The sequence below is a fragment of the Aquarana catesbeiana genome, linkage group LG01 (genome assembly GCF_042186555.1).
Source record: "Aquarana catesbeiana isolate 2022-GZ linkage group LG01, ASM4218655v1, whole genome shotgun sequence".
Classification (NCBI taxonomy): domain Eukaryota; kingdom Metazoa; phylum Chordata; class Amphibia; order Anura; family Ranidae; genus Aquarana; species Aquarana catesbeiana.
Genome location: NC_133324.1, coordinates 731,624,765 through 731,646,061, shown reverse-complemented (window position 1 = coordinate 731,646,061; position 21,297 = coordinate 731,624,765). Strand labels below are relative to the sequence as shown.

At 43.5% G+C, this 21,297-nt stretch overlaps 1 protein-coding gene across 5 annotated transcripts in view; it reads left to right on the top strand.

Moving 5' to 3' along the window:
• Nucleotides 1-21,297, top strand: part of TTC29 (tetratricopeptide repeat domain 29) — a 416,217-nt gene that overhangs the window by 29,039 nt on the left and 365,881 nt on the right. Inside the window, exon 1 of one of the 5 annotated variants that reach the window (XM_073604706.1) lies at nt 20,206-20,315. The exons of the other annotated variants lie outside the window; for them this stretch is intronic. The gene's annotated coding sequence lies outside the window, so the exon portion shown is untranslated. Of the gene's footprint in view, nt 1-20,205; nt 20,316-21,297 lie in introns of those variants that run through there. 5 annotated transcript variants of the gene reach the window in all.

Genomic DNA, 21,297 nt, shown 5'->3' with positions numbered 1-21,297 from the left:
TGAAGATCAATTGGGATAAATCCCAAATCCATTGGCGCTCCAACCAAGGAACAATCCGCGTCCCCACTCCTCAGGGTCAGTGCCATGACATACTTAGGGATTGTGATAACTCGATCACCGAAAGACTACGTCCGCCTCAATTTAGAACCCTTGATAGCAATCCTGAAACACAAAACACAGACCTGGGCTAAGCTACCCCTTGGAGTGCTAGGACGGATCAATTTAATTAAAATGGTTCTTCTCCCTAAATTTTTATATGTGCTGTGGCACTCCCCGATTTAACTACCATTAAGGATCTTTAAATCTATCGAGGCCATCCTTAACTCATTTGTCTGGGGATCTAATCGTCATAAACTATCCTGGCAAACGTTGAAGAATCCCACAGACTTGGGAGGTGCGGCCCTACCCGATTTCAACTTGTACTATTTAGCGGCACAACTGTCCCATTTTTTTCACTTAGATAAACATGACAAAATCCGTTGTATATCCCTGCTATGTGCCCCACAGGGACGCAGAGTTTCACACCCCTTCCAGGCCCTTTTTAATGGCACATATAAACTGGATAATAGAAAAGGACTACTGTACCACTACTGTAGAGTCTGGGAAATAGCAAAGCACAAACTTAAAATACCACCCACGCATTCCCATGCACCCCTATGGGATAATCCAGACTTGGGAGAACTCCTAAAAGTGCCAAATCCCGAACTATGGCTCCATTATGGGGTAGGAGTCCTTTCGGATGCTTACCATGATAATGTCCTAAAATCATTTCAACAACTCAAAACAGATTTTGACCTACCTAATAATATGCTCTTTCGATATTTCCAGCTCCGCCACGCCCTTAATACTCAATTTAGAGAGACTCCCCCCAATTTAGAACAAACGGATGTTCTGTATATTATGTTGGGGTCTGACCACCGCAAACTTATTTCTGAACTCTACAATTCACTGCTTAGACCCATGGCAGTGGCAATAGCATATAAACTGAAAGACAGATGGTCGAGGGACGTGGGGGAGCTGGAGGATGATGAATGGGGGGATGCCCTAGAGACCTGTAAAAAAGTTTCCACCAAATTGTCAGAACGTCTCACACACTTGTACATTCTACACAGATCCTATTTGACACCTCACCGTATAACCAAATACAAGCCCAATCAAAACCCAAATTGCCCCCGATGTAATAATCCCTCCAGTACTTTCTTTCATCTCCTCTGGCTATGTCCAGCTGTACAAGATTTTTGGTCCCAAATAGTCAAATTTATCCATGACGAAATGGGATCTCCACTAACATTATGCCCTAAACAATGTTTATTGGGGGTGTTTCCAAACCCAGACAAATACCATAAGATATTTCTTCAAGAAACGTTGTTTATAGCCAGATTGCTAATAGCTAGAAGATGGATGCAAACCGTTCCCCCAACACTGGGCGAGTGGATAGCTAATATTAATGGTGTACTTCCATACAAAAAAGAAATCTATACTCACAGGGGATGCCCGAACAAATATGGCAAAGTGTGGGATATCTGGCTGGAAAATGCCTCTACTTGTAACACACCCGTAGAATAATCCATGCATAAGATTGGAAGTCCCATTGCAACATAAAAACCAGATGGATGTAGTCCCATATAATGTACCATTGACTATAGGCTGATCTCCTGCAGGAGGGTGAGGGAGGGAGCGACGGGATACTCTGGGTGTACTGAGAGTGGGTAAAGTGTTCTCGCTACGGGATGGCCTTGTATCGTTACCATGTACCCTATTGACCTCATTTTCTGTTGTATCCCAATTTCATTATTATTGTAACACGAACGTCTATACTCTGTATGTACTTTAATATTTTCAATAAAAACACCACGTCAATTGTAAAAAAAAAAAAAAAAGAAATGGGTTCCGCATCCTTTTCCCAGTTTTGTTTGCAACGGAGGTAATTTATGCAGGTGTGAGGCCAGTAAATGCATGTAGGACTCTCAAATGGTCTCTTCCACTTTAGTAAGGATATTGAACAAAAGTGTGGTCGCTATAGGTAGGGAATGTGTACCATGCGGCACTAAAACCACATGCCGCAATTGCAAAGATTGATAAAATCAGTTGGCATGATGGCCAAAAGTATACCAGTCAGACTCCAGGTATAAAAACCCTTTAGTTTGTTAAGTTTAGGACAATTCCTTTTAGGCCAGATGGGGGTATGAACAGAGATTTTCAACAAGTCTTTAGTGGCTCTCCAGACCCCTCCTATGAAATTCAGGGTAGACATAAGGACATATTCCTTCACATAGATAATTTTTTCTAAAGTGTGTAAGGAATTCCATCCTTGGAACAACTTCAGAAAGTATTCTGTACATTGTAGTGTGAAAAGTCAGTTGCTCTCAGCTGGTTAGGTGTTGTATCTGTGCATCAAGACAATAAAGTCATGGATTTGGTCCAGAATCTTTGGGATATTGCAATACCTCAAACCGAATACACGTGAGTTTCTTTTGGCAAAACAGATCCAGAAAGATATCCATTAATTTTTTTAAGGTCTCTGAAAGCTATTCAATATGGAGTGTGGTGGGTAAAATAGGGAGTAAAATAAGGAGTTAAAGAGTGAGCTGGCAGCACACTAGGAGAGGGAAATTTATCCAGAGATCTATAAATAAAGTTATTAAAATCCCCTAGAAGTATGACAGGGATAGGTAGGAGGTCAGCTGGAAACAGCACTCGGGGAGCCCCTGGAGAGTATGGGAGAGGAAGGTAGGTGGTGGCTATAACACAGGCAATGTGCAGCAGACTACACTGTAGAAATACATATCGCCCTTTTCTGTCAATCAAAACCCACCGACAGGAGATCACTTTGCCTCTTTGGATCAAAATAGACACACCATGAGAGTAGGAGGAGTAGCATAAATGCTAAGCATGCTGCACAAATCTGCATTCTAAAAAGGTGGTTGTTTCTGGAGTGGCATGTGTCTCCTGTAGACAGATTAGAGAAGGACAGTAGAACAGAATATTAAAAAAAAAAGGTCTAATGCCGCGTACACACGAGCGGACTTTCCGGCATACTTGGTCCGGCGGACCAGAGTCCGCCGGACAATCCGATCGTGTGTAGGCTTCGGCTGACTTTTTTTCCCCAAAAGTCCGCTGGACCTAGATTTAAAACATGTTTTAAATCTTTCCGTCGGACGGAAAGCCCGCTCATCTGTATGCTGGTCCGACGGACCATATATGACGCAAGGGCAGGGTATTGCATCTTGCGCTTGCTGCAATAGGAAAAACAAATTTTACTATTGCGGTGAGCACGGGGAATACCAGGCCCTTAGGTCTGGTATGGATTTTAAAGGGAACCCCCTACGCCGAAAAAACGGCGTGGGGTCCCCCCTAAAATCCATACCAGCCCCCGATCCGAGCACGCAGCCCGGCCGGTCAGGAAAGGGGGTGGGGACGAGCGAGCGCCTACCCCCCTGAACCGTACCAGGCCGCATGCCCTCAACATCGGGAGGTGGGTGCTTTGGGGGAGGGGGGCACCCTGCGGGCCCCCCCCACCCCAAAGCACCTTGTCCCCGTGTTGATGAGGACAAGGGCCTCTTCCCGACAACCCTGGCCGTTGGTTGTCGGGGTCTGCGGGCGGGGGGCTAATCGGAATCCGGGAGCCCCCTATAATAAGAGGGCCCCCAGATCCCGGCCCACCCACCTTATGTGAATGAGTATGGGGTACATGGTACCCCTACCCATTTACCTAGGGAAAAAATGTCAATAATAAAACACACTACACAGGTTTTTAAAATAATTTATTAGACAGCTCCGGGGGGTCTTCCTCCGGCCTTTGGGGGTCTTCTTCCGGCTTCGGGGGTCCCTCCGGTTCCTCTTCTCCCGGCGTCCGGTTGGTTCTTCTCCGCTCTCTCTGGCCTCTTCTCTCAACATCACGACCACGCCCCCTAAAACGTCACAGTCCCAGCATGCCCAGGGACTGTGGCGGCATAAGGGGGCGGGGTCTCCGCCTATATAAGTCACAGCGGAGCGCTCAGAGAGCAGTCCAGCCGGAAAGACCGTTGTGTCAACATCTGGAGAAGAGAAGAGGGAAGAAGACAAGAAGCCAGAAGTCCGGGCCTCCGCTGGCAAAAGAGCGGCATGAAGACAGCGGAGGAGCCGGCAGAAGAACTGGAACACCGGGAGAAGAGGCCAGAGAGAGCGGAGAAGAACCAACCGCAGGGCGCCCCCCTCCCCCAAAGCACCCACCCCCCATGTTGAGGGCATGCGGCCTGGTACAGTTCAGGAGGGGGGGCTCTCGCTCATCTCCACCCCCTTTCCTGACCGGCCTGGCTGCGTGCTCGGATCGGGGTCTGGTATGGATTTTAGGGAGGACCCCACGCCGTTTTTTCAGCGTAGGGGGTTCCCTTTATAATCCATACCAGACTTAAGGGCCTGGTATGCCCTGTGACGGGGCTCGCAAGGTGTCAATCTCGCCGATAAAAGCAGCGAGATTGACTTTTGACCTTTCCTAGTCCCGTCGTACCCGAGTTACGTTCGAAATGAACGGACTTGTCCGTGTGTGGGCAAGTCCGTTCATTCTGAAAGTCCGCCGTAACTCCGGCGAAAGTCCATCGGTAAGAGCCTGCTGCAAAGTCCGGTCGTGTGTAGGCAAGTCCGTCTGTTCAGGTAGTCCGCCGGAAAGTCCGGCGGAAAGACCGTCGGACCAAGTCTGCTGGAAAGTCCGCTTGTGTGTACGAGGCATAATGCTTAAGTGAGTCATTCGTACCTCCTAACATCCCATGACATGATCCTAACTGTTCAACCTGCCATCAGGGAACTTTGGTAACATCTTGAAAAAGGGCATATAAGGCATGTAGGTAGGATGGTAAACAGCGCTGGCCTAAGACATTGTGCTGCCTGGATCCAAGAATGAAATGCTGCCCCGCCCCCGAAAAAAAATCATGCTCAACAAAAGGCCCCCACATCCATTATTTATATCATGATAATTAAAACTAAAATTAAATTTATCAGGAAGTCAGCTTCACATGCAACAGCACATTGTCTATATTCAAAATTATATGCCATACCATTATGTTCAATTCCATACCACAAACTCCATATCACAGACTCCCCTCATCACAGACCATCCCATCAGAGACTCCCCCCTTCACAGACTCCCCTCATCACAGACCATCCCTTCACAGACTCCCCTCATAACAAACCATCCCATCACAGACTCCCCTTATTACAGACTCCCCTCATCACAGACCATCCAATCACAGACTCCCCTCATCACAAACCATCCAATCACAGACTCCCCTCATCACAAACCATCCCATCACAGACTCCCCTTATTACAGACTCCCCTCATCACAGACCATCCCATCACAGACTCCCCTCATGACAGACCATCCCATCCCAAAACCCCCCATCAGACTCCCCCCATCACAGACCATCCCATCACAGATCCCCTCATCACAGACCATCCCATCACAGATCCCCTCATCACAGACCATCCCATTACAAACCCCTCTCCATCACACACTCCCCCATCACAGACTCCTCTATCACAGACTCCCCCATCACAGACTCCCCCCATCACAGATTCCCCCCATTGCAGACTCCCCTCATCACAGATCCCCCCCATCACAGACCCCTCTCCATCAAGTATCCCTCCATCACAGACTACCCTTATCACAGAACATCCCATCACACATCCCCCCTCATCACAGACTCCCCTCATCACAGAGCCCCCCTATCACAGACTCCCCCATCACAGACCCCTCTCCATCACAGATCCTCCTCACCCCAGACCCCCCTCATCACAAACCCCCCATCCTCCATCAATATTAAAGACTGCCCCTTCCATAAGATTGCAGCACTCCCCCTCCCATACCTTATTTACACAAGACGGGAAACAAGGCAGATCCGGACAGAGGGCAGGACTTTTCATGTGAAAGGCAGGTGATTGATTGCTGAAACTGCCCTTCTGTCTAGTAACCAATCACCAGCACCTTAACTTGAAAAGTCCCGCCCTTTGTCTGGACCTGCCATTTTTCCCGTCTTGTGTAAATAAGGTAAGGAAAGGGGAGTACTGGGATCTTATAGAAGGGACAGACCTGCCGTGCCTGCTGGGCCAGGTGGAGAAAAGCTGTACTTTTCATCTGGTGCCGGCGGTGTGCACCAAACTGCTGAAAAAAAAAAATCTTCTTGGGTGTCAGTTTGCTGCCCTTCTTAAAGTGCCGCTTGGGTCCAATGGACCCAGTGGGACGCATGGAAAGGCCGGCCCTGATGGTAGAGTAACTATATAGGATCACTGGTCAGTGTAGTTAGAAAGCTTTCAAGGAGAAAGGAGTTCAACTAATGAGCTGTGAAGAGAAAAACGTAATAGAGAAAAAACAGAGCAACACATTAGGAAAGCCGCGAGTGCCTGAGACTTCAAATATTTGTGTGTCCTAGGGCATAGGGCAGGTGAGACAAAATCAAGGTTCAACAAAAGTGGCATACAGGAATTAGATAGACTATCATTTCAGATAGACTATCATTTCAAAGCCCCAGAGGAATCAGTCCCACAAAAAATAGCAGAAGGTATGGCTCTATTGGACATAACATAGCTTGAGCCAAATGAGGCAACAACAGCCTATTAAGCCAAGTGAAGCAAAAGAGCCAAACATAGATCCAAAGGAAAAAAAAAGATAAAGGTACATTTCTTTTTTCAGTAGTGCTGGTTCAGCCATTCAGTAGCAAAGCCAGGGGTATTAAAGAAATGGGCTTCATTATCCACTAATACCTGGATGCAGGATAGGTCATTGAGTACTATAATTGCAGGGGTTATCGGAGCTTCCTAACTTCCTGGAACTTGCTCAGTGTTTTTGGACTCCTGTTGTTCTATCACTGTCCAGTGTGCAGACAGATTGGACAGAAGACAACTTTATTCTTAACTGTAACAGAGAAAGTATTTTCATCTCCCTGGCAGTGCTGTCAGATAGGTTTGTGTAAACTGCAGACCTAGATGGGTAGAAATACAAATACTTTGGCTGGTAAAACCCTTACATATATTTAATTTGTATGTAGCATGCTCTAGTGTGCTATTATGACAGTGCAAGTTTATGTATTTTTTGCTCATGGAAAAATTAGTGTATGAATCTGGGTCAAAAGTTTACAGCTGTTAAGGGCTGAATGACTCATACAGACAGGACTCTGATGCCACCCCCTAGTTCTGAAAGGTTGGAGAAAATTCTGGAAACTGGAGGGCGGAGGCCAGGAGGATTGATCTACATACTTAGGGGAGCTCAGCCAATCCCCAGGCAGTGGGCCTGTCAGCTGAGCCAGCCCTTAAATATGGATGAGTAATGATGGAGTGCTAAGGAAACTGTCGGTGGCTCTTGAACCCCTGCCGGAGGGGGTGGGGGGGGCTCTGCCTCAGGTTGGGGCTCGGGCTGGCCTGGGAGGATTCTGGCAACATCTCGGTCTGGAAGGAATCTTGCCTAGGAAGCAACGAGAGCAAAGAGGACAGTGTGAGTACAGCAGCTCAGTCAGGAACTTACAAGGGAAAATGGAGTATATATATAAGTGCAAATACAGTAAAATTATTAAACCACAATATTGTTGAAGTGTAGATCAACAATTATAGTGTATATAAAAGGCATATAGTCCATGTATGACATCAAAATGGTGACTATAAATGAGTGTGAACTGGTTGTCTGTAGATAATCCACCACCATAAGGAAAGAGGCTTACCAGACAGGTTGAACCCAACAAGGCGTATGCCTGATGGGACGGGCTCTGCTGATGCCACTGCATTGCTTTGATTTTATCCATGCATTTAATTTCTTCTCAAATGTGAGTGACCATTTTAGCATTTTTAATAAATGTTTTACATCTAAACGGAATCACACTATGTGACCCAATTGTTTCTCCTTTTGCTATATGTCACACTGAGAGGAACTGCTCATGAATTCCGGTTGCTATTCATATGGTGGATACTCACTGATGTCATAATCGTCATTCCGGTTGCTATTCATATGGTGGATACTCACTGATGTCATAATCGTCACGGAACCACATCCGATTGGGTCTAGATTGGAAGTCGTGGTTGCTGTACCTCCTTGGGTGTGTTACACCAAAAGCTTGGTTGACTCATCAGGCATACGACTTGTTGGGTTCAACCTGTCTGGTAAGCCTCTTTCCTTACGGTTGTGCATTATCTACAGACAATAATAATTTTACTGTATTTGCACTTATATATATACCCCAATTTCCCATTGGGATAACTTCACTGTTTTTTTCATTGCATTAGCGCTGCACTATACTATCTTATTTGATTTACTTTTTCACAGACTATCTGATGTGCTGGCAGCTACTATTTTTTGTTTAAGACAGCGCGGTTTCTTTCACAATTTTTTTGATATTTACAATGAAGCCGTGCGCCAATGTCTACGGCGCATACGCACTTTAGAAAAGTCAGATCGTGCCGCTTCTAAAGGGGTCATGCTGTGACTGTCGGCTTTCGAGCGCATGCGCGGGAGTGACGTCACGCGACTCCAGTTAGTCACAGAGCTGGAGTTCACGTCCCTGGAAGGAAGAGGGGTGAAGATGGACGCTCTCTGCTAGTGGGGACAGCAGTGACATCGCAGGCTTTGGTTTCATTTAAGTGACACATAATGGGCTACTATGCGATGCATAGTAGCCCATTACGCTTTACCTTTGCCATCAGGGATTACTTCCTCTTTAACTTTCTGCGCTGTCTTCAAAACCTAAAAACATGTTTAGATTGGATTCTTACTTACTTTAACAGTTTTTCATTCACTTCACTTAGTACTAAAACAAAATGAGAGCAGTTTACAGTAGACAAAGGGGATGGTAGCCAGTAAAGATTTCAGTTGTATGTAAAAGGTCTGCAAATACATTTAACAAATATGGTCATCTTTAACAAAATGTACATTAATATCAGGCTGCAAAATCCTGCCCCCAGGTCTTATTGGTGGCTCTAAGCTTCCCTCAGGACTTCTGTAGCTTCTGTTATAACATATGTTTTTTAATAAGGTCTGGTTAGAAAACATGTGTTTATTAATATTGGATAAACCATAGCTGGAAAACATACACTTGCACATGAATACTAATAGAGCATGATGTCCAACATATGTATTAAGTTATCAGATCAATATTTCTTATGCACCGCATTAAAGGACAATAATTTTGTTGATCACTTGTTTGCCCGTACCCCCTTTCCTATTTATAAGATATCAGGTCCATAGAATGCTAGTGGGGAAATGTACAAATGTTTGGGAGGTGATGCTGTTTAATGTTCCCAGAGATCACAGAGAGGTGTATGCAATAAACACACATACTTACAGTATATACAGCTAACCCAGGAAGGATTTGCCTTTTTTTTTTTTTTTTTGGCGGGAAGGTCATCAGTGTAATTGGAACTGTGTAAAGCATTGTGTTGGTGTATAAACAGGAGAAAGAAATAAGATTTTACAATACATCTGATTACTTACAGAATCCCATTTCATACTGCTGATGTCTTTCTTGCCTTGTAGAAAGCCTGTATCCAACATGCTCACTGGCATCTGTCCTGTTTGTGTACAATTATAAGTCTGAGCAAACTGTCACTGCCATCTCTTTTATTTATCGTCATGTTGGTTGTAATTCTCACTCTGTTTTAGGCTTTCCTTAATAAGGGAAATTCACTTTTTCAAACAAAATAATACATGTGCCATTACTTATACAAAAATGCACATTTAAGCTGGCCATAAATTGGAAAAGCACACTGCTGTGCTATATGATTGTGCGATTGTGCGGTAGTTAAAAAAGTTTAAGATAGTGGTATGGCCATACCACTGCTTTGTAAATGGACATCTATGTTGGCATTGTTCTTTAATTCCCACCAATTTTACATACAAAAGTTATATGCAGGTCTCTTGCATGTATCATTTAACATGACAAATTATGTTAAAGCTTTGAAATTTAACTGCTGCTTTAATTTTTTTCCTTTACCATTTACCACAGTGCTTGTAAAGGTAATGAAAGCATATATAACTGATCACTCTCCCTGGTTGCTTTGCTCATATGGGCTGTATAAGGTTTTAACCAAGAGAGTCTGAAGGCAAACAGATTCTGATGTGCTCTTTTTCAAAATGCCATAATGCTCTGTGAATTAATAACAACTAAATAATATTAACCCAATGTTTTTATAGTTCCCCTAAAAAGAGTTTTTGCTTTTTAAATTAACCTGTTCCAAACTGGAGATTCACAAAATGCATACAGAACCTGTCAGTCTGCTAAAGGAACTGAATCTAAAAGTATTGTATCGCAGGGCTGGTTTATATTTCTGTGGGCTAATCAACCTCAGTCGGCCCTGCAACTAATGACTTCTCTTCTCTATGTAGCAGCGATATTAATGGAGAAATACCTTTTTAAACTTACCTAGAGAAAAATAAAGTTGCTGCAAATGGACCCTGGTATCATCAGCAAATGTAGAGTTTCCAGGGTGATTCCAACTACAATATATAGTGTATCTTACCTTATGCTAATAGGTATGTGCACGCAACAGGGCTAATACGCAGAAAGAATCAATACTTGTGGATTGCTAAACACAATCTGAAAGGATAAGTATTATATAATAACACTACTACTCTAAGGGGTTACTACAGTTTATGTTACAGTATCCAGACCCTAGTAACCGAACTTTACCCATAACAAGTTGATAAAAATAATGTTCTTTAGCAAGAAACATCCATTCCACATTAATAATTATGCTACCAAAATTAACACGTACAGTGGGGACGGAAAGTATTCAGACCCCCTTAAATTTTTCACTCTTTGTTATATTGCAGCTTTGCTAAAATCATTTAAGTTCATTTTTTTCCTCATTAATGTACACACAGCACCCCATATTGACAGAAAAACACAGAATTGTTGAAATTTTTGCAGATTTATTAAAAAAGAAAAACTAAAATATCACATGGTCCTAAGTATTCAGACCCTTTGCTGTGACACTCATATATTTAACTCAGGTGCTGTCCATTTCTTCTGATCATCCTTGAGATGGTTCTACACCTTCATTTGAGTCCAGCTGTGTTTGATTATACTGATTGGACTTGATTAGGAAAGCCACACACCTGTCTATATACTGTAAGACCTTACAGCTCACAGTGCATGTCAGAGCAAATGAGAATCATGAAGATCTCAGAGACAGAATTGTGGCAAGGCACAGATCTGGCCAAGGTTACAAAAAAATTTCTGCTGCACTTAAGGTTTTAAGAGCACAGTGACCTCCATAATCCTTAAATAGAAGACATTTGGGACGACCAGAACCCTTTCTAGAGCTGGCCAAACTGAGCTATCGGGGGAGAAGAGCCTTGGTGAGAGAGGTAAAGAAGAACCCAAAGATCACTGTGGCTGAGCTCCAGAGATGCAGTGCAAGACACATGAAAGCCTGCATGGATTTTGCTAAAAAACACCTGAAGGACTCCAAGATGGTGAGAATAAGATTCTCTGGTCTGATGAGACCAAGATAGAACTTTTTGTCCTTAATTCTAAGTGGTATGTGTGGAGAAAACCAGGCACTGCTCATCACCTGTCCAATACAGTCCCAACAGTGAAGCATGGTGGTGGTAGCATCATGCTGTGGGGGTGTTTTTCAGCTGCAGGGACAGGACAATTGGTTGCAATCGAGGGAAAGATGAATGCGGCCAAGTACAGGGATATCCTGGAGGAAAACCTTCTCCAGAGTGCTCAGGACCTCAGACTGGGCCGAAGGTTTACCTTCCAACAAGACAATGACCCTAAGCACACAGCTAAAATAACGAAGGAGTGGCTTCACAACAACTCCGTGACTGTTCTTGAATGGCCCAGCCAGAGCCCTGACTTAAACCCAGTTGAGCATTTTTGGAGAGACATAAAAATGGCTGTCCACCAACATTTACCATCCAACCTGACAGAACTGGAGAGGATCTGCAAGGAGGAATGGCAGAGGATCCACAGATCCAGGTGTTGCATATTTCCCAAAAAGACTCATGGCTGTATTAGATCAAGAGGGTGATTCTACTAAATACTGAGCAAAAGGTCTGAATACTTAGAACCATGTGATATTTCAGTTTTTCTTTTTTAATAAATCTGCAAAAATGTCAACAATTCTGTGTTTTTCTGTCAATATGGGGTGTTGTGTGTACATTAATGAGGAAAAAATGAACTTAAATGATTTTAGCAAAAGGCTGCAATATAACAAAGAGTGAAAAATTTAAGGGGGTCTGAATACTTTCCATCTCCACTGTACTTTAAATTGCCTCTACAATGGCTCCTGTTTCTTCTTGCTGTAGGCTGCCATTTTGCTGAAACCCAGAGCCCCTGAACAGCAATAAATCTTTAGTCTCCCAGCGGACTGGCCTCTACAAATTTGGCACAGTGCCTAAAAATAGAGAACAACTGAGCATGTGCAGAGCAGAATGAGACAGTGTATTACTGGATTTGAAATAGTATAAGCACTTATTTTTATTGTTTTACATAGCTATACCTGCAAAAGGGCAGCCTGAAATGATTTCGCAGAAATTAATTTCCTGACTAAAGTTCCAATTTAAAGCATCTGCACATGATTTGGAGATTTCTGTAAGCTGTTCTATGAAGTATGAGAACAGTCAGGTCTGCTCACGTATCTTTATAGTTGCTGGTCTTTACCAGTTGTCCTTTTTTCATGCATAACATGTACATGATTGGCAAGGAAAAAGACGAAGAGTTCTTCTGATATTTCTGTAGTATTCTGGTCAAACTTTGCCCGCTCCCTCTATCCTAGTCATTTCAATTAGCTGCTATTTGTTACAGACAAGCAAATGACTAATAGAAACTCTGGAGGAGATTCACTGCTGCCAGTAAGAGAAACGTGTTTTGGTCAGAAGTTGCTGCCGGTCGGATGGCTTAATATTGCGCTGTCAGGCCTTTGTTAAAGAGGAACCCAATGCGCAGTGGGCACCCGGCTGTGAAGCCGCAAGCTGTCACAGCCGGGTGCCCATAGTGAAGATGCCGACACCGGGGACTGAAGAGAGCGGGTGAGACTGACTGGGGTGAGCACACTGCTGGATCGTGGGACAGGTGAGTGGCTGTTTCTTAAAAGTCGGCAGCTACAGTTTTTGAAGCTGCTGACTTTTATTTTTTTTCACAGGTGGCTGGAACTCAGATTTAATGATCTATGACACACCCTTGATTTGGGACATCCCAAATGCTGAAGACAGAACAGCCTTAGTCATCAAGTAGACATGGCAGAATTCTTGTTACTGAGCTTCGAGTGTAATGCCAGTGATCTATGGCAGTGTGAGGAAGAGATGGCTAAAGAAGTGGTAAGCTGTCTTCTTTCTAGTTTTTACTTTCTTGCACTGGTCACTAAAATATTTATGTAGCTGCCAGAGAGGGAGGGAAATTGTAGTGTGTGGGTAGTGTAGCTCGCAGACGTTATAGTCAGAGCTCAGTGACAAGGCTTCTCAGGACAGCAGAGCTAGTTTGAGATGGAAGAGGGAAGCTTTTTATTCAGGGTTCTAGGCACTGGTAATACCCCCCAAGGCATGCCCATGGGTATTTTGTTTGATATGACAGGGTGGCTGTTTCTATGTCCCAATCTGCTTCTTCTGAATCTGTTTCTAAAGTCCCCAGCAGGTCATAGTTGTATTTCCTATTAAAGTCTTCTTCCTATACAATGCTTTCTCTACATTTGGAATTAAATCATCTCTGACAACCTTTAGGCCCCTTTCACACTGGGGCCGCCCGTGCGTTAGCGGTAAAGCGCCACTCATTTTAGCTGCGCTTTACTGCTGTTTAAGCGGCGCTTTTTGGCAGTTAGCAGGGCAATTTTAACCCAGAAGAAGGGGTTAAAAACGCCCGTGTTGCAGCTCTTTCAGAAGCGCTTTTCAGGCACTTTGAAAGCACTGCCCAGCCATTTCAATAGGCAGGGGCATTTTGGGAGCTCTGTATACAGTGCTCCCAAACCGCCCCAAATATGCTGCTTCAGGACTTTTTCTAATGTCCCACAAGCGCACCACCCCAGTGTGGAAGGACACAGGCTTTTACACTCTGGCGGCATAGGAGGCAGTTTTCAGGTGCTTTACAGGCTCTATTTCTAGTGCTAAAATGCCTGAAAATTGCCTCAGTGTGAAAGGGCTCTAAGATGTGAATTGTTCATAGACTCGTTTAAAGTGTATGTAAACCCTAACAACAAACCTGTTTGCTACCTTTTAGTAATTTAAAATGTTACTAAACCCACAACAGTAAAATCAGTCGATATATGCAGTAAAGCATGCTTGTTATTCTCACTGTGGAACTTAAGGGGTTAATTCTCCACATTGTGTAAAAAGGCTGTTTGATTCAGTCTTCTCTGATCCTTCCCTTTTCAGAGCTGTTCTGTATCTTGTGCTCTCTGTCTGTATTATCTCAAAGAGCCTATTTAGCCACCTAATTGTTAGCTTGGAATACAGAATGATTAACTTTTATGTTGTTGAAATGGGAGAGTAGGTTGGTTTGAGTAGTTCAAGAAAAAACTGGTAGGCCTGACAACACTTATTCCACAAAAATGTGTTGTCAGCCTACAGGTCACATGCCTGATGAAGGGGTCCTTCTGCTGTAATCATGTGATCACTGAATATAGCTTTGGGCCCATTCTGGAGATCCATGGTGTGCTGGTAATGTTCTCTTGCTTTGTTAGCTTACACAAGGTGCATTACTGGAAGCTCAATAGGTATTTTTCTGTGCTTGCAGATTTTTTCAAGGGCTAAAACTTGGGGAAATGTGCATGCATTGCAGAGATGTACTGCATTATTTGTTTCTTATTTAGCCCTGACATACAGGGGTGTATTAGGCACTGGCAGCGCCAGCATTTGACCAAACTCCTGATGGCTATAGCAGCCAGCCGCTTGTGTACCCCTGGCTGCCAGCTATGTAGTAGAAGTGATGTCTCCTTACAAAGAGCCCATCACCTGCACTATGCTATCACATAGGGGGCTTGTCATTTAAAAAAAAATGTGAAGACTCCAAGACCAGGCCAATTCTGACATCTCTCACATACATGAAAAAATCTGCATGTTCTTGCTACAAAATTGCTCAGAACCCCCACACAGTATATCCCTTCTGAAAACAAAGGTTCTGCAGAATAAAATAACGGCTGTTGCAATTTTTATGTCACACGATATTGGCACAGTGGTTTATCTAATGCAGATTTTCAGGAAAAAAATTAATTTCAATTAATTTTAGTACACACAAACACAATATGATACCCACTTTTTGATAGAATATAAAAGATGATGTTATGCCGAGTAAATAGATACTAAACATTTCATGCTTTAAAAATGCGCACACTAGTTGAATGGCGACAAACTACGGTACATTAAATTATTCATAGATTACACTTTAAAATCTTTACAGGTTACCAGTTTAGAGTTAAACAGGAGGTCTGGCATAAGGATTTTTGCTCTCACTCTGGCGTTCACTACGTTACCTGTGTGGTGCGATCACTGTTTACATATGCATGCGGGACCTACACGTGCGGCTGCATTTGCGTGTGAGCACAGGTGCACAGGGGTGGTTTAATTTTTTTTTTTCATTATTTATTTTATTTAAATGCATTTTACACTGTCTCTTTAAATTTAGTTTGTTTGATCAACATTCCATGTGATAGTATGGGCAATGACAAGTATACTTTATGGAGAGATAAACCCCAGATCTCTCTTCTGCCCTCCAAGGCAGCCACTAACAGCTAGCAAACAAACAAACCACAACCAAAACTGATTAAATCTGCCTCGCTTTTAGTATTTTACATCACTGAGGAGATCAGAAGAGAACAGAAGTTCCTCCTATTCTTCTGTGTCGCATGAGTCCTGGTCTCCCTGGTGGAACTGGAGGGCCCATGAAAGGTGGCAGTCAGCAGTGGGAGGGGGCTTGATTCATTCCCTTTGAAATTTTCTTCATTCCCCTTGAAATTTTCCACATTTTGACATGCAACAACCAAAAACATAAATGTATTTTATTGGGATTTTATGTGACGGACCAATTTTTTAAAGTCCCCACACCCAATTACATGCAGATACTAGCACAAATGCATAAGACGGGTGCGCATGCATACAACAATGATGATTATGCAGCATATATTAGGAATTGCTGTGCATGCCAGAGTGAGAGAAAAAATTCTAGAGCCATCACTCAGTGTTAACTCCAAATGATTAGCTGTAAAGGCAAAGACATTGTCTTTACTGCTTTGTGGTCGTGCAAAGTATTGAGGTTTGACCTATTTTTAGGGTTGGACCGATACCAAGCATTTGCTTGAGTACTTGTACTCGCACAAATACTCCCGATGTCTGATCCGATGCCTGGGAGAGGCGGCGTTTCATCAGATTAGGCGACCCTGCGCAACCAGAAGTCAGTAGGCGGAACAACGGAAGTGGCGCTCTGTGTCGACGTCAGCAGTTGTACATCCCAACGCCCATCTTGGTACACTCGGCCGCAGTAAGCCATATAGTTTGGGCTGGGTGTAACAAGATGGCCGCTGCTGCTTTTATGAGGCGGAGTGCAAGGAGTACCAAGATGGGGATTGCAGGCAGCCTTTCCTCTCATAACATTTCAGTGCCTGCAGTGGCCATCAGTGCCCATAAATGCCACCTATCAGTGCCCAATGCCAATAAGTGCCACCTATAAGTGCCAGCCACCTGTCAATGCCATCTATCAGTGCCAGCCACCTGTCAGTGCCATCTATCAGTGCCAGCCACCTGTCAGTGCCATCTATCTGTCAGTGCCAGCCATCTGTCAATGCCATCCATCTGCCAATGCCAGCCATATGTCATTGCCAGCCATCAGTAGTCAGTGCTCATCAGTGCTCATCACTGCTGCATTTCAGTGCCACCTAATCCTATCAGTGCTCATCAGTGCTGCTTAATCAGTGCCTATTAGTGCTGCATATCAGTGCCACGTAATCTGTATTGTGCTTTGAAAACTGTCACATGACATTAAAAAAAAGTATCGGTATTGGCGAGTACTTGAAAAAAAGTATCGGTACTTGTACTCAGTCTTAAAAAAGTGGTATCGGGACAACCCTACATATTTGTATGTATTTACTTGACAGAACCATCTCTTTCAGAAAAAAAAAATGATTATATTGGGTTTGTGTGCACTAAAATGAATTCCACTGCATTATAGCACTAATATTATATAACACGTAAAATTGCAACTATTACCATTTTATTTTAAAGGGTTTATGCTTTGCTTTTGGAGTTTCGGGCTCTAAAATGTGTTTTTATATACAAAAAATGCATTTTAATATGTGTACCCAGAATAAAAAAATGTTCTATATAGAAAGAAAAGGAGGGCGCCCTGACTTTTTACATTACCAAAATAAAATGTATTTAAAATGTAACAACAAGAGTAATACTCACAAATGAGCGCTTAAAAAAGGCTTATCAGTGCGTTTCGGAACCGTGTCTCTAGACACCTGCAACCTGGACTGGATGACCTGGTCTACTATTGCTGTGGCTCTGATGAAGAGGGTACTCCCTCGTAACGCGTAAGCCGTCTGCAATGCCATATTCCTCCTAACATCCGGTCCGCTGGAGCACTGATAAGCCTTTTCTAAACACTTGTTTGTGAGTATTACTCTTGTTGTTACAATTTTAAATACATTTTATCTTTGGTAATGCACAAGGTCGGTGCGCCCTCCTTTTCTTTCTATATATTCCAGTTCTAAGGATACCCATTGTTCTGAGGAGGGCAGCAAGACCGTTGACATTCCATATTCTATCCAAAGGGTTGGCTACACCACTAACTTATTGACTAAGCTCCCGAGAGCAGAAGATTGTGTTGTGTTGTTTAAAAAAAAGGTTCTGGCAGCGAAAGGGTCAGGGCTAGCATTGAACACTGAGAGCCCTTGCACACTGGGGCGGTTTGCAGGCGCTATTGCGCTAATAATAGCGCCTGCAAACCGCCCCGAAAGTGCCGCTGCTTTCATTCCAGTGTGCAAGCCCCGAGGGCTTTTGCACACTGGAGCGATGCGCTGGCAGGACGGTAATAAAAGTCCTGCTAGCAGCATCTTCGGAGCGGTGAAGGAGCGGTGTGTATACCGCTCCTTTACCGCTCCTGCCCATTGAAATCAATGGGACGACGCGGCTATACCGCCGTCAAAGCGCCTCTGCAGAGTCGCTTTGCGGTGGTTTTTAACCCTTTCTCGGCCGCTAGCGGGGGGTAAAACCGCCCCGCTAGCGGCCGCATACCGACGGTAAAACGCCGCTATTAATAGTGTGCAAGGGCTCTTAGAAGCATGTATATACAAAGGGATGCTTTCTTTCATATGCCACTGAAAACCTCCATGCCTTTTATCTCCGATTTGTTGATTTTGGGCAAAATTTTTCTGTTTTTTTTGGGTTCAGGAGTTTCAATGCAGAACGTTCAGACATATAAAACATGAATAAATGTTCACAGCAGATATCAATTTTGCATCAAAGCTTACAATTAAGACGTATTTAGATTGAAGAAAACCACCTTTTACAAACTTTTGACCCAGTGGAAACAAAAGCATTGTGTATGATAGTTCGACACACCAATAAGTGTACACTAAACCTTGGTTTACCTCCTAACCTTCAACAGAACCACTAATAAATGTAACTTCTACTAAAAGCAGCGTAAGCAGAATTTTTATGTACTAATCCTAACACCTGACCTTTTAAAAGAACCCATCTAAGGGGCTTAAAGTAAATGTGAGGTCTAACAATTTTTGGTCTGTTAAATGTGCCATTGGAAGCACTTTGTTATACGTATTGTACAGGACGCCAAGGTTGGGTCCTGGATGGGTACCATTATATCACCAATATTTGGGTTGTGGTCCCTTTAAGGGAAGTGTGATAGTATTCAGGGGGTCACTCAGGATGGGTGAGGAATTCCTGGGAATAGCTTTAATCAGGAGAGGACTGACTCGCAGTTCTCTTTGTGTTAATAGAGAGATAGTTGGAACCCGGAATTTCAGAGGCTCTGAAGTGATATTCGGGTGGGAAAGAGCCTCCACCCCTGACTACCAGCACACTCGGGATTAAGAGCCTCCAGGAAGCAGCTCTTAACAACTTCCGGACTGCCGCACGCCGATATACATCCTTATTTTAAAAAGAGGATATTGTTGTTATGGCAGCAGCTAGCTGCCATAACCCCAGTATTCTCTTGTTTGGCCGGCGGTCTGCTTCAAGATAAAAGTGGTCTCTGTGGCGGATTCGCCACAAGATCACTTTTATCGGCGGTGGGAGAGGGGCCCCCCTCCTGCCTCGCTCCAGTGCCCTCTGCCGCTTACCGGAGCCTTCTGCAGTGGCGGAGGCGATCGGGTCCTTCTGCTGGCTGGGCATGGAGATAAGTGAGGGGAAGATGGCCCCCACCTGTCTCCACGACATTGCAGGGCGGAAGCGACATCAAAACATCACTTCTGCCCATAGCTTTTAAAGGGCCATTTTTTTAAAATCTTTTTTTAAATGACAATTTTTTTTTTATTGCATTTTAGTGTAAATATGAGATGATCTCATATTTAAGAGGTCCTGTCATGCTTTTTTTTCTATTACAAGGGATGTTTACATTCCTTGTAATAGGAATAAAAGTGACACATTTTTTTTTAAAACAGTGTAAAAATAAAAGGTAAAATAAATAAGAAAAAATAAAATAAAATATTAAACACGCCCCGTCCCGTTGAGCTCGCGTGCAAAACCGAACGCATACGTGAGTAGCGCCCGCATATGAAACCGGTGTTCAAACCACACATGTGAGGTATCGCCATGATCGGTAGAGCAAGAGCAATAATTCTAGCCCTAGCCCTCCCCTGTAACTCCAAAACATGCCTCCTGTAGAATTTTTTAAACGTCGCCTATGGAAATTTTTAAGGGTAAAACCATCACACATCACCATCCCACAAGCGGGCGCAATTTTGAAGCTTGACATGTTGGGTATCAATTTACTCGGCGTAACATTATCTTTCACAATATAAAAAAAAATTGGGCTAACTTTACTGCTGTCTTATTTTTTATTTAAAAAAAGTGTATTTTTTCCAAAAAAAGTGAGCTTGTAAAATACGGTGTGACAGAAAGTATTGCAGCGACCGTCATTTTATTCTCTAGGGTGTTCGAAAAATAAATGTATAATGTTTGGGGTTCTAAGTCATTTTCTAGCAAAAAAAAAAACTGTCTTTAACTTGTAAACAACACATCTAAAAAAGAGGCTCGGTCCTTAGACAGGAAGTAGTGCTAGGAGTGGTGGTGAGGAGGAGTTGTGGTGAATACACCTGTGTTTGCAGAGCTATAAGTTTGCTGGAGGCTGCTAAAAGATTTAACAAGGACTGTTAAAACCTTGGGGCGAAGACCCATCCACAAACTGTATGTGCCTTTTTACTTTTACTTTGTGCTGAAGATAAGCAGACTTAATTTTGTGTTTTTGGTTGTGTGCTGCTGGAAGCCTTATTTTTGATTTGCTTGCTGAAAAAATAAAAGCCTTTTTGTTTAAAGTTTAACGGTTTTGCACTCTGTCCTGTGGAGCTACAATCCCCCAAACGTTACAGTATATGTTTGATAAGTGCAAAAACAAAACCCTGTTGATCTTGTCAGAAATTCGTAGCTGTCTGCTTTCCTCTCTGTACTTTCTATGTTATCTCATGGTGGTTGATTTACAGTACTAAAGACGATTAGGCTTTTCACTTTGCATGGAAAGTTGCACTATGCAAGGGGATTTTCATCAGAGTGTGAATGAGGTGAAACTCTGCTGACTTCTATCATCCAATCATGTTTAAGCATAAATGCTGTTTATATATTTCCCATGCATGTCATTAGGTATTGTGTGCAAAGTGAAATTTCACCACATTCACTAAGCTTTGGGGAAAATTCCCTTGCAAAGTGAACAACCTTTTTGCTTTTAGTAAGTCAACCTCTAATGCTGTGTACACACGGGCGGACTTTTAGACCGAACTGGTCCGATGGGACGAATCCATCAGGCAATCCGACCATGTGTGTCTTCGACGGACCTGCAGCGGACTTTTTCGGTCGAAAATCAGGCGGACTTTAGATTTGGAACATGTTTCAAATCTTTCCGATGGACTCGAGTCCGATCGAAAAATCTGCTTGTCTGTATGCTAGTCTGACGGACCAATGCTAGGGCAGCTATTGGCTACTGGCTATCAACTTCCTTATTTTAGTCCGGTCGTACATCATCACGTACGAATCCGTCGGACTTTGGAGTGATCGTGTGTGTGCAAGTCCGTTCGTTCGAAAGTCCGTCAGAAGTCCGTCAAAAGTCTGTCGAAAGACTGTTGGACCTTTGATGCCGAAAAGTCCGCCCGTGTGTACACGGCATAAGAATCGATTT